The sequence below is a fragment of the Acomys minous genome (genome assembly GCF_964271855.1).
Source record: "Acomys minous genome assembly, chromosome: 2".
Classification (NCBI taxonomy): Eukaryota; Metazoa; Chordata; class Mammalia; order Rodentia; family Muridae; genus Acomys; species Acomys minous.
Genome location: NC_140484.1, coordinates 45,054,608 through 45,072,899, shown reverse-complemented (window position 1 = coordinate 45,072,899; position 18,292 = coordinate 45,054,608). Strand labels below are relative to the sequence as shown.

General features: G+C 42.3%; 1 long non-coding RNA gene across 1 annotated transcript in view; it reads right to left on the bottom strand.

Moving 5' to 3' along the window:
- Positions 1 to 1,547: 1,547 nt before the first annotated feature.
- The window catches only part of LOC311588330, a 31,227-nt gene continuing 14,482 nt past the window's right edge, over positions 1,548 to 18,292 (bottom strand). Inside the window, exons 4-6 of the long non-coding RNA XR_014776156.1 lie at positions 3,809 to 3,912; positions 2,262 to 2,423; positions 1,548 to 1,649 (exon numbers count right to left, since the gene is read on the bottom strand). This is a non-coding gene — a long non-coding RNA (uncharacterized lncRNA). The remainder of the gene's footprint in view (positions 1,650 to 2,261; positions 2,424 to 3,808; positions 3,913 to 18,292) is intronic.

Here is an 18,292-nt window from a genome sequence, read left to right as displayed (position 1 = left end):
AAGCTAGAGAGGAGACAGCCACTATCTTGGCTGGGACTTAAAAAGGAAGCCCATAGGGCTGGCAGTACAGATGTCTTGGTCCAGCCCTGCACAGCTTTGCAGAGCATTGTTAATCCCATAGTTTTCTGGGATTTACTTATGCATAATGACAGTTTTTTCTGGTAGATGGCAGTAAAGTGTCAGGAGGAAGGCACACATTCCCCCCACCCCACCCCCTGCACCACCTAAGACAGAGTGTGTGCTGATGGTATCCCTGGCATAAGACAGGAAATAGATGAGAACACCTATCTTCAATTAGCGATTAGCACCTTGTCACAGTTGACGGCCAATAAGCTCAGGAAGAAAATTTCCAACCTCACTTTAAAAATGCAAATCACAGCATCAAGGAGCTATCATTTTTATTTATCATCTGGTGAAGAGGTAAATGGCTGTTAGTACTTTAATGTTGGAGAGAGTTTCAGAAAACAGGAACTCTGATAAAGGGTGGCTGCAACAGAAATTAACATAACCTTTTCATAAGGTACTTCACCGACTGCACATCCTAATTAGAGAAGTGTGTGATCTTTGACCTGTCATTTAGACTTGGAGACCTGCAAAAAATGCTTGCACTGGCTTGCTTGTATACAATGTATACTAAATGTATAGCAAGATGTTCCTTGTGGTAGTTTTTAATAGTGGAAAAAGAGTAGAAACCCCCATATAGCATGTTTCCCAAAGCCTGGCTGAATTAACATTGATATAGCCATACTATAGTACATATGCACATTATAAGCTAGAAAATGAAGTTGATCTACAAGCATGATAAGAGGAAAGATTTAAAAGAAACATTAATGTAGAAAATTTTAAAGCATTAACTCTGTGTGTGTGTGTGTGTGTGTGTGTGTGTGTGTGTGTGTGTGTACATCAACGTCAAAAGAATGGTTCATCCAAGTCCACTTTGGAAAATCCTTTTTTTTTCTCCTTCTCCCTCTCCCTTTCCCTCCCTGTCCCCCCTCCCCAGCTCTCTCTCTCTCTCTCTCTCTCTCTCTCTCTCTCTCTCTCTCTCTCTCTCTCTCTCCCTCTTTTTCTTCCTTCTCTCTCTCACCTCCTCTTTCTCTTCCTTCTCTCTCTGTCTCTCTTTCTCTCTGTGTCTCTCTGTCTGTCTTTCTTTCTGTGTCTCTCTCTGTCTCTCTGTCTCTGTCTCTCTCTGTCTGTCTGTCTCTCTCTGTCTCTCTCTCTCTCTCTCTCTCTCTCTCTCTCTCTCTCTCTGTATGTGTGTGTGTGTGTGTGTGTGTGTGTGTGTGTACGTGTGTGTACGTGTGTATATCAATGTCAAAAAAGTTTCATCCAAGCCCACTTTGGAAACTCAGTCAAGTTACTTATAAGAACATGAATGGCTCAAACACAGGATGAGTCTATTTCCATCTCCTATATATTCCAGCACTCACGCTAGTTATGAACATCTAGGCTCCCGGCTAGAGTGGTGGCTAGAATTGCAGGTGAGGATCACATGACTATCCACTATCTTCTAGAAGAGAACATTAACAGCCCACTGCCATTACCGTAGCCTGTCATTGTATTGCTTTATTTCCTTCTTGTTAACAGAGTCCTAGATATTTGACAGGACACCACCAGTTGCTGCTCCATGAAGGCAGATAGTCATGTCAGGCCTAGAAGAAATAGCTACATTATAGCAAATCTCATATACTATTATTGATGTAAGAAAACAATGAAAATTCCCATGAGTCAGCTGACTGTGTTCAGCTTGCAAACCTCCCACAGAGCTGGGAAGCAGAGGGTATGCATGGGGAGTCAGGCCACATTTTCTATAAAGCTAGTGAGAATTCACCTTAGGTTATATAGGCTGCTCCCTGTGTCCTCACAGAAAACCCAGCAGTTATGAGTTGTGATTCTATGATATTTTTCCTATTGTCCTTATATTGCTTAAATTTCAGCTCCATCAAAGTTTGTATTTATCCTGGAGTCGTAAGCACAGGCTTTCTTAAATAAGCACTCAGGTTTACATGCTCAGTAATTGGCAGAAATTGTTTGCTTTGCTCACCCTTCATGTTGACAGGTGTCACGGGAGTCTGGAAAGACTCCTTGAATCTACTGCCTTTTAATCACTGAGGAATTTTCACAGCTGCTACTCTCTGGGTGCCCCCAACATTGATCATGTGATGCTATGTTTTAAGGACTCACCAGGGCAGTACAGAAAGGCAGTTATGGAAATATGGGAGGAGAAATTCTTTCCTGTGGTAGAGTAAAGAATCAAGCCTTACCTGAATAGGCATCTCTGCGAGATCAAAGCTGCTGTAGGGGACAGTATGGGACTGTGTCTCCAGCCCACAGCCTCCTCCAGTGACATATCTGAAAGCAGCCTCGTCTTCTGAATGTCCTTGTTTAAACATCCGAGTGGGGTCCATTCCCCAGTGGGACCCTGACTGATGCATCAAATATGGGGAATCGCTTTTAATGGTTTAAACAAAGGCAAAAATGTGAAGCAAGTGTTAAAATAAATAGCAATGTAGATGAGTTAAGCTTGAGGAGAACTTACTAAAGAACCATCTGTGAGGACAGAGTTCTTTGCGGGCCCTTTCCCTGTGTGCTCCATTAAAGAGTTAACAGTCCACACTTGAGGCCTCTCCTTAGCTCTGGCTGTGCTTTCATTATGACTTGAGCCTTTTTGGGAGCTTTGACTCTGGAGCTGAAATCTGGCTATGCCAAATGCTACCTATCCCTTGCTTCATTTGCCTTTCAAAAGGTGCTTAAAGTATTGTAAGAATGGAAAGAGGAAGATACAAGCAAGGGGATAACAACTGCGATGTAAGCTGAACAAATTATAATACATTTTTAAAATTTTTTAAAGGACACAAATTCCAAAACAAAAAACAAAAGAAGTCTTAACATATAAGTTAAGTGACTAGATCTTTACAAAGTTGACATACCGGTTTTAATTGGGACATTAAACTACTTGGCAGTCTGTCTGAAACCTCATAAAAGTTCTTAATACATGTAATTGATGCTTCTTTAAAATAACAAAATGTCCTTCATAGTGTGTCCTGATGCTGTTCATCTCAGTTAACGAGAAGACCTCAATTCCACTGTGACAAGGTAGAATTTTCTGCAGTTTCTACTCCATGCTTAGGGTTCAGTCCTAGCTTGGAAAGCTCTAGATAGCATTCTACCTGCAGAGTACACCCCTAAGCTTTGAATTTTTCATTTAAAAAGATGAAAAAAGAAGTTTCAGCAGCATATGACCTTGTGGGTCAGAATTTACTACTTTATTAGAATGCCGATAGCTGTGTCATTCACATTTCTCTAATTTACTAATGTGTATGAATGTTTTGCCAACCTGTAGGTATCTACAAGTACAGGCCTGGTGCCAGCAAAGGCCAGGAAAAGGTGCCAGGTCTCCTGGAACTGGAGTTAAAGGCAGTTGTGAGCCACTATGTGGGTATACTGGAAACTAAGTCTAAGTTCTCTGAAAAAACAGTGGGTGCACTTTAACATCTGAGCTGTCTCTCGGGCTCTGATATTTCTCTGTCTTGATGAAGTTTCGTGGCATTGCCACAGATTCGTGTTTAATGTTTTATGGAATTTTCCTCACCTGTGAATAAGGTCTGAATGATTCTAAATGTCTATTGCAATTATTTTTATGACTCATCCATACAGAATCACAGAGTCACACCGGGGATGCTTTGCTTTTCCTCCCAGGCTCCTGCTCCTGGGCAACAAATGATTGCGGAAAGGATAAGCCTTTGGATCCACTCACAGCACAGCTCTCTGCATGAGGGATGTGCCTATGGATGTCAGTTGTTACCTTTACCTGCCAGCAAAATGTACTCGCTCACTGGAGGTTTATTCTCAAACGTGATATTGTTGATATTCGTAGAGAATTGGAGAGTGTTCTGGAAGGTAAGAAAGGCCAGGCTGTAAGAGAAAACAATTTCACAGAGTCATTTCTATGCAGTTACCTAAAATGGCAGCAGAAGGCCCAGCAGCCCTCATCCTCTGATAATTTGTTTTAGATCTTTTCTCACTCTAATGAAATTTTCAACTGCTCACTGAAATCTATCTAGAGTGTCATATTACTGCTATTATTATTTAACATTTATGTATTTATTTCATGTAGGGTTGCATGCTATACCATGTGCATGTAAAGATCAAAGGAAAACTTGTAGGATAGGTTATCTCTTACCATGATGGACCAGCAGCAACACTTAGGTTCTCAGAGTTGGCAGCCAGTTCTCTTTCCCGTCTCACTTGCCTGACATATTATTTTCCTCAAAGTAAGTCACTAGATTATATGAACTTTTGGTGTGAGGGGTGGACATAATCAAATCTCCCAAGTATGGTCTCATTCAGAAATCTGGGTCTCCCAAGTGACTTGGACAGACACAAAAAGAGCTTTACTTTGTAGAAAAGACTTCATCATCATTTGACAAAGAAAACACATTTGGAGGGAAGAAAGCTGAGACAGGAAGAGTCAGTTTCAGAAGCAGCAGCAGAAACATGGAGAACTGAGGTGGCTGAGAATCCACCACAACAGAGGCATTGGCCATCTGCAATGGCCACCAAAAAATGGCATTAAAAAAAAAAGTCAAAACATCCCTAAGAAATATGTCACTGAGGATCTACTTCTCACTACATCCAGCATTCAGATCATGGTGGTGTCAGAAGTTGACAAATGTGTGTGTGTGTGTGTGTGTGTGTGTGTGTGTGTGTGTGTGTGTGTAAAATTTCTAACTTCACAAAGGAATCTGAGGCAAAGAATGGTAAATGATCTTCATGGAGATCTGACAACCACAGTCGAAACTTGACCTCATCTCCTCCCACACTGCATCAGCTCAGACAGGCGTTCAGCAGAGAAAGGTGTTTATTCTGCTCATTTTGTGAAATACTGTAAATTATCAAAACTTCTGCCTAGGCACTCCTTCTGTGTACATACTCTGAGAAGTTGATTTCTTAGGGTTATTCTATCCTTAGCCTTTAAAAACTGATTGTGGTGAAATGATTTTATTTCTAAATGAGTATTCGAGTGTACATATGCACTAGACAGATGAATTTGCCTCTTCCACTCAGTGACCTGAGTGGCTATGGTCTCAGCACTCTTTTTCTTTGCGTCGTGTCTGACAGTGGTTGGTGATCCCATGCAGCAATATTTTGTTGCAATTTACCAGGTCACCACATTTGGTAGCATAAATCATAAATCGTCTTGTGGTGCTCATGGATTCTCTGAGTCAGGGCTCTAGGTAGGGAGTAGGGGATGATTACCAGACCCTGTGATTTCTGTAGCCTGACTTCACAAGACTTAAATGGTGGTAGGTGACCAAAAGAGTTCAGAATCATAAGGTGGCTTCTTCATTAACATGACTGGGACTTTAGGCATAATGACCAAAGGACTAGTCTTAGACAGAAATTTCAGAGGGAGTTTGTCCAGATTCCATAGCTGGTAAGAACCCTGGGAGAAAGTTCCCTTTGTACCCAGTAGCTGCAGGCACTGGCCTGCTCTTAGAGGACAAGAGAGTCTTCTAGCTATCTCTGCCAGTTAGAGCAGGACTGGCGTCTCTTGATGGCATGCCTAAGGCTCTGCAAATCATCTTCTTTTTCTTTCTTTCTTAGTTTTGTTCTTTCTTTCTTCCTCTCTTTCTTTTTCTTTCTTCAGTTTTCTTTCTTTTGGAGATTATAATATAATTATATTACTCCCTCTCCCTTTCCTTTCCTCTCTCTAAAGCCTCTCATATAATTCTCCTTCATCTCTTTCGAATTCTTTTCTTCATTCATTGTTGTTATATGCATATATGTATATGTATGTATGTGTGTGTGTGTGTGTGTGTGTGTGTGTGTGTGTGTGTGTGTATAATTTTATATTGAATAACCAAACAGTGTGCTCTTCCCTGGAGAAGTGTTTCGCACTCTTAGCATCCTTAGCTGCCTGTAGTTCTTTGTGTGTGGGGTTGAGGCCTTGTGGGCTTTTCCTGTTCACTTTGGCATACATATTGTTGTTGTCCTTGTTCGGCTTGTATTTAGCTGCCTCGTCATGTTGGTGAGACTTTATGGGTATAGCTTCGGACATTTCAAAGAGACACAGTATCAGAGAAAACTTCCTGATCCTTGGCTCTTACAGTCTTTCTGTCTCTTCTTCCAAAATGTTCCCTGAGCCTTAGTTTCAGGAATGTTTTACAGATATATCCATTGGGACTGGATTTCACAATTCTGCATTTGGCCTGCAGACCTTCCCATGGCACAGGTCTGGTTTTGGAAAACAACAGAACCTTCTGGCCAGGCTCTCCCAGCTAGAATAAACCAGCCTGGCCCACTTGTACCAAAAGGGCCTCTTGATGGCCTGCCTAGGGCTCTCTCTGTAGCTCTTCAGTAAATATAAGTAAAGGAACTACAAGTTATTGATGTCTATACAAGGTTCACCATTAGGAGAGCCAACCACAAGCAATGTAGCTAAATCCACCAGTTAGGAAGAGAATTAAACCAAGAGAGCATTTCCCACACTCCTGGTCTATACAGCCTACAACCTACTTTGGGCACCTTCCTCCTGATGAAAAGGGCTTCTGTGATTTCATAAATCAGCATGGGAAGTATAAGATTTTTAGGCATTTTTGTGGTTCCTATGGAAACCAAAAAACTCATCAAACAAAAAATACCCTAGTTCAGTCCATTTAACATACTAATTAATTTTTAAAGACTATGATTACATTAGTTTTCTATTGCTGCTTCAACAAATTACCACACATTTATGTCATAAAATCAGACATATTCATTACTTTATGATTCTGGAGCCCAGAAGTCTGAGATGTCTCCTGGAGCCCAAATCAGGACCTGGGCAAGGCTCGCTTCCTTCGCAAGCCCCAGGGAGGTGTCTGTGTCGAGGCGTTATCAGGATCCTAGACACTGCCCCCATTCTTTGGTTCCTTCCATCTCCAAAGCCAGCTGCCACATCACTTCATTCTCTGCTTCTGGCTGCCTCTTCATCCCTCCTCTTTTGTCATAATAACCTTCATATTGCATTAGACCCATACGGATAACTTAGATAATTTGCCCATTTCAGGACTCCTAATTACATTCACAAGGTCCCACTTGCCATATAAGGTAACATATTCACAAGAGCTGATCATTAGGATTTTGGATGTCGTTATCAGGATCTGTATCCTCCAAAGTAAATAACCCCCATACTCTGCCATCCCTTAACACAAATGTGTTATGTTTACCAATTATCTGGCCCCTAATTATATTTCCTCGCTACATCCAAGTTAACTCTCTCATCAAGCTTAGTAAGACAGACACTCCCCAGTCATGGGGGCTGCAGTCGCCCTCATTTCCACGCTTTCAGCACTACGGAGGGGGAACACTGAGATGTGTTTTTGCAGAAATGTGCCCACGCACCTCCCCTCAAATCTTTGACAGACAGCAGCACACACCTGTGTGCCCAAGCACAGTTCCCAATTACAGAGTTCAGCTCAGATCTGAAAAGCCGCACATCAACACCTCCATCCTCAGGGCAGAGCACATCTGATTATCTTCAAAGTGGCAAGAACTGTGAGATTTCAAGCACTGCGCCATGTCTAAATATGACAGGGGCATTTGTGCCCTTTCTCCATGATCACTGTCACCTCTTGTTAGGTGTTGTTTCTCTCAGAAGGAACCACCTCCACCCCCACCCCACCCCTTATCTCCAATAAGAGTAAAATGTTATAGAAAACCTGGGTGGATGTTCTGGTTCTCTCAAGCGCAGCACTTAAGCATGGACCATGGCTGGAATTTATTAACTTGCTAAAACTGATGTGAGGTCCTCAGCCATTGTATGGTAACAGTTGCTTAATTATCCATATCTAAAGAGTGTCTTTGGCTGATTTGTGGTTCTTGCAGCTCTGTAGCCTTCTGTTCAGTCACAGCACAGGTCATTGAACACCCACTGGAAAGTGTCCTCCAGAAGTATATGAACGGCCCATCTGCATGACCCTGGCCCATCCTCTGTTCACAGAATATGCCGGTTCAGGACCAAGAATCCACCATGGATGTGCAAGGAAGGGCTCAGAAATACCAGCAAATGCCAAAGAGAAGCCGGTGATTTTATTCCAATTACACTCAGTGCCATGATGTCACAGCATAAATTTGTACTTTTGCATGCAGCTCATGCTGGTGTGATGACAGCTCTTAAAATGTTGAGTGATTGTGGACCCGTCAGCATAAAATTATTCTAACATGGTGCCGTTATTAGTGCTTCAATAAATGCCATTCTTCTTGTGTTCTGAGGTGGCATTTGCAAATGAGCTAATTTCTCTGCAGTAAAATAATTGTGTTGCATTTATTTTGTGGGGGGAAAAACAGTGCTATTACATAAAGGGGGCTCTTTTTCCATCAAAAGCACATACGCTGTAGTTAGTCAAGTTTAAAAAAGAATGCATTAACTAAATGACTAGGTAATTATTTAAATGAACTCACTGCTTTAAAAAGCTGCGGATGGGATAAACACCTTTAAAATCCCTTGTTATTACAAAAAGATGTGGCAAATTAGTCACAGGAGCATCCATGCACCAAGTCAGGGTAGAGGGTGTTTGCTGATTGGTGACAGACAATTTTCAGGGTTCATTACCAGTCTCTTGACTTCACGTTATTCCCACTTCATGCTCTGGACAGGGCAGTCTCAGGAAGAACGAAGAGAGTGGGCGTTGCATGAGCCTTGTCCTCTGTAGTTTGCTGCATGGATGCTTTGGCTTGGAACCCTAGAATTCTCTAAGAAGTCCCAAGTTCAAGCCCCTGCCCACACAAGGGTTTGTCTGTATATCTGGCCAGGAGAAGCAACCAGGGAGCTTCATATTCCTTGAGGTCTCTTGAAGCCACACACTTACTCCCCAGCACCTAGTAGATCCCATCAGGATGAAGAAATTAGCTGCCAGCCTCGGGTGCTTGTTGAATACAGTTACATTATCCTTACAAAAAGAGGAGAGAGGGAGGAGGGAGAACGCAGGAGAAACAGAGTGAATTAGTTGACGTTAGAGATGCAGCTCAGTGGAAGAATGTTTTTGAAGCACACTCAAGGCGTTGGTTTTGATGGGGGTCAGAGAAGAGTGCAGGTGGATTTCCTGATGGTTGCAGTCCTAAGACGCTGTAAGCTATGGACTCTCCACATTTCCTCCAGTCTGGAAAGATCTCCATGGCTTTTCTTCCCTTAAATATTGTCCAGCCTTTATAAATTATATCAAAACCATGGACACAAAACAAAACAAAAAGCCTAAAGGTTATTTAAAGGAAAGCAATAAAGTATGAAAATTGACATTGAAACTAGTTGAGGTCCAACTAGACCAAAATGTCAGGGTTTCAGTGGGGTCAAACACTATGGTTCACGTGTTCTCACAGCAAGTTTCTTCTCCTACATTCCAAGTCATGGGTGCCGTGGAAGAAACCTTCAGGACTCTTCCTGGGGCTGGTACAGGTAGAGTACCCCTTTCCTAGTAGAGCTAGTCCAGGGTCTGGTGCAAATTTGGTTGAGTCTCATCCCTAAAATCATCAAGAGCCTAAGCTATTCTTCCATTCCTGATAAGCCTTGGGTATGCTCGTGGGAGACAATGTGTTCACTCTGCTGTACTCCCTCAACTCTCCCTCTGGGAACCACGGTGGAAATCAAAGCCTGTTTTCCAGAACTCTGGTGAAGAATGTGTGGTTCTGTGCAGTCCTGTTTTACAAATACAAACATTGGGATTCATGAAAGTATTTTGCCCAAGCCTGTGTGTCATCAGCAGAGTCAGTCTCCAGTCTGGGCATCTGGCCCAAAGAGCTATGTTTTTTTCCACTACAATGTACATATTTTTAAAAAGCAGGGCTGATGTTTATAGATATGTGGGACTAGAAAGTCAAAGAATCTTAACAACCAAAAACAAATGTGTTTACCTTTTAGCATTTGCATTTCTAGCAAGATGCAGAATTAATAACAGCCTAAATGGAAACCATTCCTACCAGATGAGGTGCAGTTTGTATGATCTTAACTTCTGTGTAGAATGGCAGTTCCTAACCAGAGTTAATCATGCACGCACGCACGCACGCACACACACACACACACACACACACACACACACACACACACACACACTTACAGAATACTTAGCAATGCCAGGAACCTCTATCTGTCCAAAAGTACCAATGTTCCTGAGAGTAAGCAACCCTAATATAGGTGATCTCATCTCATGGCACAATTTAGTGCAGAAAAATCTTTCTCTTTTCCTTTTACTGAAAATAGATTTTTTTCTCACATAATGTACCCTGATTATGCTTTCCCCTCCTTCTACAGTAGTGAGAATTTTGGAATTTTGGTTTCTTTGCAAACAAAAATATAAGAATATGTTTTTGTGATAATCCCAAGTGTAGGGATATGGGCCTGCTTCACAATAGCTAACTGATTGGCCTCATGCTCTAGCAGAGGGATGGTTTGGCCAACTGCAGATGGTTTCTGCAATTGTGTGATGTTTGGAATTCTGATAACTTTTAATAGAATATATAAATGCTAGGGCCCTCAGAAGCCGGTGAGTTGTTGTTGGTTGTTGGTCATGGTTTGTTAAGCAGTCATGCACAAAGAAGAAACAACAACAAGAAATTCGATATTCTGATGAAGATCAAACTTGCCCCAAGAAGCTCAACACCCTTAATCAGCAGGAAGTAGTGTAATGATAATGTTGCCCGCTTTCTAACCCTTGACTTTATTCAGAGGTCTCTTTCCTGCCCTCTCCTTTTTTCTCTCTTATCTAGTGTTAGGTCATTGAAAGGGTAGAAAAAAGGGTGGAGAAGAGTAGAAGAAAGAAAAACCAACAAAGTAGCAAAAGACTGCTCATGCTCTACTAAAGCCAGTTCCTCACCACCTGCCCTCCCATAGCAAAAGACCAATTACACTCTAATCCTTCTAATTCCTTACTGCCTCATCTTCCGTTCCAAACCACTTTCTTTCTTTAATTAGAAAACAAACAGGCTGCTAAGAAATGATAATATATAATATGATATGATATAAACTAACACATTGGTGTTGGACGAAACAAACAAACATAAGGAAAAGAGCCCAAAAGGAGACACAAGAAACAGAGACACACTCATTCACACACTCAAGAATCCCACTAAAACACTAGACTAGAAGCCATCATATAGATTCAAAGCGCCTGGTGCAGACCCATCCAATCCCTGTGCATGCTGCCGCCGTCTCTGTGAGCTCATATGAGCTTTGATCATGTTGCTTTAGATGGCCTTGTTCTGGTGTCTTCCATCCCCTTTGGCTCTTACAATCTTTCTGCCTCCTTTTCTACAGGTTTCCCTGAGCTCTGAGGAGAGGTGTTTGATGGAGACATCCCTTTTCAAGCTGAATGGCCCAAGATCTCTCAAGTCTTTGAATAAAATCTGGCTGTGGGTCTCCGTGTTTGTTCTCATCTGCTGCAGGAGGATGCTTCTCTGATGATGACTGAGCAACAAGTAGAGGAAAATCTTAACACTCTCTCAACAATGTTCCACCAGGCAGAAACTTCTACTGTTGGAAGATCTCTGTGACTGCACTCTAGTTCCTTCAATATCCTACAGCTGAAGGAAAATTCTCTCTGGAAAAGAACTGCAAGAAAATAGGGCTTTTGATGTAAAACATCTAAAAGAAAGGATGTATCAAAAATATAAGGGAAAGGATGAGACACAGGCAGGCAAGCTGGGGAAACGTTGCAGGTCTTCTGAGGGACAGTGTAAGGGTTAGGTCCTCAGGGGGCAGACGGAATAAGTCGGAGACAGTGAAAGTCTCCTTCTTGTTTCCCTCTTTTTAAAAAAAAATCTGAACTTCAACAAGAAAACCAGTGACGGATTAAAAACAACAAAACTCTTCGGAGACTTTCCGAGCACTAAGACTGTTTGTACCATGTATTAGGAAGTCCCTGCCAGATCTGAGTTTGAACCTGTGTTACCAGTCTCTATTTCCATTTTGACCCTTGGAGCTTCCAGCTCCCAGGGATCTAGTTCTCTTATGTCCAAACATACAAGGACAATGGTAAAGCGTCCGACCAGCAGACATGCACACAGAGGTGTGTTGAACCCCTGCCCACACAGATGTTCATAAATTATTATCCCGGCTGATTCCACCCCATGCTGTGTCTATACCTATTTAACGATCACAAGAACCTGGAGCAGGACTCCTGTCCCCATGTAATGGAGAGAAACCTGAAGTTCAAAGTTACTTACCTAGGTACATGTGATATCTGAAAACTGGAGCTTTGAAATCAGGCTTTAGCTTGAGATTCTGTGCTCCTAAATACTGTATTCAGTATATCACTCTCAGAAGGGCACTATCCATTCTGATTTTATCACCTATGTCTATATTGTCTTAAATTCACCTCAGATAACACTTTACTTAGGAGCAAGCAACTGTTCCCCTTTTCTCTGTATACTACTGCTAAAGGAACCTGAAGAGTTAACAACTTTTTAAATTTTACAGTCGTTAAAAATGACATCATATTAAATTCTAATACCAACACAAAAAGTAAACTGCTGTTGAATCAGCCTTTTTCTCTGAAGTTCCCTTTAATGTGATTTCTGTGTTTATGCCACGAGTTTTATGGTATGTTTACGTTAGGACTGTGCAAAATGTTTCAAATCCACTTGGATAAATTACCCCAAAAGCTAATAAGTGACCCATTTATGTTTCTTGGAAAAGATCAGCGCCAGTAGGCAATCGTTACTATCCTAGAGAGAAAGGGAAAGGCAACAAATGATGCTGAAGTGGCATGGCGCCTCAGAAGCTACATCAGAGTTGCTCCCCCATCTTGTTATTCATATGCTGTCATAGGCAAACGGTTTAAAAGCAGACAAGGGACCTCTCAGTCTTCCTGCAAACACAGGTGAATAGAGCCTTCATCGACTCTGACTGCAAATAGCAAGCTAGGGAGAAGGAGGAAACAGATGCTTAAGACCCAGCAGTATCGGGGACCAGGTGGCCACCTGGATTGAACAGCATAGAGAATTGCTCAATTCCAGTGAAGCTGGCTGTGCCATCTCTCCCCTGGTAGCCCAGCTACTAGCCCCTAGAACTAGCCCTTGTGGTGTATTGCCTCTCTGAACGCTCAGTACTTGAAGGCCCACCCTCCAAGCCCAGGAGCCTTGGGGGGACGTGGTATCCTTCTAGACACACAAGCTTAAGGAGACTGAACCTCACATGGCCCAACCAGAGACAAACGCTCCGTCTCTCCTGTGGGAGGCGATAGAGCGTATTTAAAATGAAGTTAATGATAAGCCTTACAGCCCGGCAGTTTTGGCACTGCCACTGGCTCCCTGTGTGGTGCTGACAAGTTCCCTAGCCTCCTTTAAGCCTCCGTTCCCCATTGATAGAAGAAGGAAAATAATAGTTTCCCAATCCTAGGATTATTGTAAAGATCGTTCCAGCTAATGCTCACAAAGTGCTAAAGGAAGTACCTAGGGTGTGCTGAGCGCTGGATAAATGTTAACTATTTTTGTGAAAGTCTTTCTGCCTAATTAGGTAGTTCATTCCTCCCTTGTACTCTTTTTCTATCCTACGCAGCAGCACAGTCATACAGAGCAATTTGCATAAAATAGGTGCTCAAAAATTATAGAAAGGTACATTGGCACTTCCTTTTCAGGCTTTGTTCTTATACTCATAAAACTGAGATCCGGGGCCAGGCAGCACTCCAGCTACTTCAGATGTTCTATAACATTGCAGCTTTCTACCTCGGAGAGTCTAAGATCACATACCTCAGTAGATGCAAGGAAACGCAGGAGAGTAAAACTAGACAGCACCAAAGCGAACCTCACACCTGTCACCTCTGGCCCCACCACCCTTCTGGGCCTGGCCTCCTCTCTGTCTTTTTCTAACCAGGTGCTTACTTGGAGCCTATCTTAGGGAACTAATAGTTCTAAAGAAGAAGAGATTCACAGGAGACAGGGGTCGGGAGGGGTGGGGGTCGGGGAGCACGAAAAGAGAGGAGACCAAGAAGGAGAAACCTGAAGCTCCCCCTACACCCCCGCCCCCAGGGATGCCTACAGCACTTATCACACTGCAGTGGGCATCAAGCCTGGGTTCTGCGTGTTGGCACGCCAATTGGTTAAAATTGGTCCTGACAGCCACCACATTTGGTGAGGAATAAGGGCCGTGATGCCATCAGATCTTAAAGAGTGAGGCTCTGCCAGGTAACGGCGGGGACTGTGCCCCAGAAAAATCCTAGACACATGCCAAATGCGAAAACAGAGATTCTGGGCAAAGTTCCCAGGTGAAACTGCCTCTGACTTGGATCTCCAGTTTCTGCTCTATCTTCTGCCCAAGCCCCATAGATGGGGAGCTTGTGAACGAGTGAAAGGAAACCACGAGCTACTGTTTACCCTTCATCTGGGCGTAAACATTTCAAACAATGCTTCACATTCCATGCTGGATAGAGGCCCTGTCAATTCCCCGTTGCTGACAGGCTTAGCTATGGCTCTGCAAGACTGAACAGGGCATATAAAACAGACCGAGCAGTTCAAAGGACAGGGAACGCCATGAGGAGTCAGAGCAAATGTCTTTCTATAAAATAGTAAATTTACTGCAAGGTACAGTGATTTAGAATATCTGTATTATATGATTGCATCAGAGAGAAAAGGACGAGTTTCTCCACCAGGCACAGGGAAGATGAAGGCGAGCCAGCTAATGAGTGAGTTGTCTTAAAAACTGAAATTTGTCCTAAAATAAAAAGTTCTGGACCTCCTTCTCAAATTAGGGGAAAGCAGGTAAGATCTAAATGATTGCAGTAAACTGAGAGATGAGGCAAAGAAAGACAAAATGCCATAAAATGGCAAGATAATCCTAGAAAAACAGGTAGCACCAAAACATGAATTAATAGGAGAAAGGGATTTTACATGAAATATTATTCTTAGGATTAAAATTGTTTGATAAATGAAAAATCAAAGTCAATTACTACTTGGACACATGGCAATTCTTTTTTTCACTTCTACTATCTCATAAGTCTCCAACCATGTGAGAACACAGGACTCTAGACACAGCCACTTGATACACAGTGAAGGAAAATGCAGGGAGCACTTGGCCTCTCAAAAGTTATTACATTTCTAAAAGTTATTTATTGTTTGTGTGTGTGTGTGTGTGTGTGTGTGTGTGTGTGTGTGACGTAGGGTGGGCCCATACTGCAGCACAAGTGTAGAGGTCAGATCACAGTCTCCTTGTCCACCCTTACATGGGTTTTGGGATCCAATTCAGACCATCGGGTTCATACATCAAGCACCATTACCCACTGAGCCACCTTGCAGCTCCAGGTTACTAAATATTGCAAGAAAAATATTTCCCTCAGCCAGATGTGAAGTGGTTCACATCTGTAATGCCAAACACTGAGAAAGCTAGGATAGGAGGCCCACTGAGTGTTTGGAGCCAGTCTGCAAGACTGGTGAGATGCTGTGTCAGAGAGCGAAAGAGGGAGAAAGGGAGAGAGAGAGAGAGGAGAGAGAGAGAGAGAGAGAGAGAGAGAGGGAGGGAGGGAGGGAGAGAGAAGACTTTGATGACTCAAGACAAATATTAAATCAACTCTCAAGAAAACAGAAGTAAATGAATATGCTGAGTTCCAGCAAAATACCACTATGCTGTACTGACACTGAAAAAAATTATTCAACATTGTGGTTGTCACATTAATTAAAATAAGACTTTCTGATCCACCTCTTTAAAAAAAAAAACTGCCTCCTGCAACAATTCCAGATACTGTATGTATGTATGTATGTATGTATGTATGTATGTATGTGATGTATATATTCCTATCAAACATTTCAGGATTCTCAAATCTCTGTATCTTAACAACAAAGTAAAATCCCAATCAAATTCGTTTTTAGTGAGATCCATGCCTATAATCCCAGAACTAGAGTGTGTGAAGCAAGAAGATCATAAGTTCCAGACCAGCCTAAGCTACATAACAAGACACTGCTTTCCCCCTCCCCCACAAAACAGCTCTCTTTCTATTTCCATCAGATCGTATTCTTTCTCCTCAAATAAAACCCCTACATGGCTGTCTGAAAAAAAAAATGGTTTTCACCCTTCATTTATGAAGCCTCCAGTGTCCGGTAAAACTTTCCAGATACTTGTGTGGTTTTTCTCTTCTTAGTCTGTCTTTGGATCGATTACCAAGTAGATCAGTTCCATCCTATTTTTATATGGCCAACATCTCCAGTTTAAACAGGCATGGATAGCCGTTGAGACACTCAGGCTATCTCTGTCTTTAGACACAGCATCTCATAGGTAGGGCAATGCCGTGTCAGTGAGTCCAAGCAGTACAGGTTTAACTCCTAATGCCTACAGTAATATCCTTAAAAAAATACACCACTTCGGAAAAAAAAATACCACTTCTGTTTCCCTGCAAAAGTGCTATAATTTGAACAATAAACTCTGAGGTCTTTCTACTCAGTGGTATGGGGAATATTAAAATGTTTATAAAACTAGGGCAGTACACTCATTGGTCAAATTGTATGGACATTCAATAGCAAGCAAGTGGAGAGCTCCTTAGAGAGATGTATTAAAGGAGCATGTATCTATAACTCGTAAAACTTCAAACTGAAAACATTTCCTTTAGAGTGAATACTGTAGAACGCTTACCAAATATCTATCTCATACTTCGACTTGCCTGACAGAACCCCTATTTTCTCCTGACTCCATGACCCTTTAACACAGTGCAAGCTGCTCTCATTCCAAATCAAGAGATGACTCCTGATCACTCTAAGCCTCTACCTAAATCCTCCTGGGAAGCACTTGCAGCATCCTGCTATCCCGGCTCCACACCCTAAGCTCTGACTCTTAGCCTGGGCAGGGAGGGGGGGGTGCAAAGAGCCGCACTTTTCAAAGACTCCTCGTGGAATGGGAAAGAACAGAGTGTGCTGACAGGCAACAACCTAGGCCCTTGGAGTGCTCTCATGACATTGACAGGAGTGGGCACGAGACACAGTTGCAGGCCAAGAGGATAGACTACGAGAAAGTTCCTCCTCTGTTTCTGTAAGTGTTCCCCTACTTAGGCTCCATCTGCCCTTGGGTGAAAACTAGTAGCATTGGGGCCTAGTTCCTCTATCTTAAGTCCCCAAAGAAAATCACCCGTACCATGAAGCTGCTCCTTGGTACACTGGCATAGGAAGAAAGAAGATGGGTTCTCTGAGACCACTGCTAAGCCTCTGCCCCAGCCACTCTGGGAAGCCATGACTTGCTGTAGTTACACAGACCAAAGCAGATCCTCACTGAGCTTGGTTTTCTGGGGTTTACAACAGAATGACATCTTCTCATTGTCTTTTGTCTTAGGGTGTGTGTGTGTGTGTTTGTGTGTGTGTGTACACGTGCACGCACATGCATGCACAGTTATTTTCTAATCACTACTCTAGCAATGTAAGCTGATTGATATGATTATTATAAAACATACTTTATTCATTTTAGAAATATCCCTTGATTTCATTTTTTTTTTTTTTTTAGTTTTTAACTACACTATAAGGTATGTTATTCAGAATCCCTAATGCACTTCTAAGATTGCATGAATTGAGACCAGAAATACTAAGACCACAATGCTAAGCAATATAAGAAATTATTAATACATATCCCCAAATTACAAAATATGCAGTAAAACTGAAGTTGCTTTTGATGCATCTTGGTCTATTCTATTATATACTGTCGTTCTATGTAGGTAACTTTATCTGGATTTTTAATAACTGCACAGGATAAAGATTTGGACCCTAGGTTTGAGCAATGTCTCAGCAGTTAAGAACACGTCCTACTCTTGAAGAGGGTTCAAATTTTGGTGCCAGTCCTCTTATCGGGCAGCACTCACAGCTGGCCATCTCTCTAGCTCCAGGGCATCCAACATTCTCTTCTGAACTCTGTGGATACCCAAACTCACATTTGCACATGTCCCCACATATATACTCATAATTATAAACAATAAAATAAATCATTAAAAAGGAATGTGGATCCTAAAGGTCAAATATGTTTCAGGGGTCCTGGGAGCCATATGTTCCCTTACTTACATGTCTTTAATCAGGAAAAAAGACCAAAGTACAGAATAATTTTTAAAAACTAGGAGCCATGCACAAACAAGTGATCTATAGGACCCCTGAGTTGTAACAGACGCTGGCAAAATTGGTTTTCTCAGCAGCCTCCTTGATTTTTTTTCCTACATGAAATTTGTAAGCTTTCTAGGGAACTGTCTCTTCCTGGTATGATGTTACTGTGCTTCAAGCCTACCCTCTCTCACATGGAAACTGTGAACACACGGGTTCTGGAAGTCATACCCAGCACTCTCTCGTCACCTTCATCAAGACACTGGAT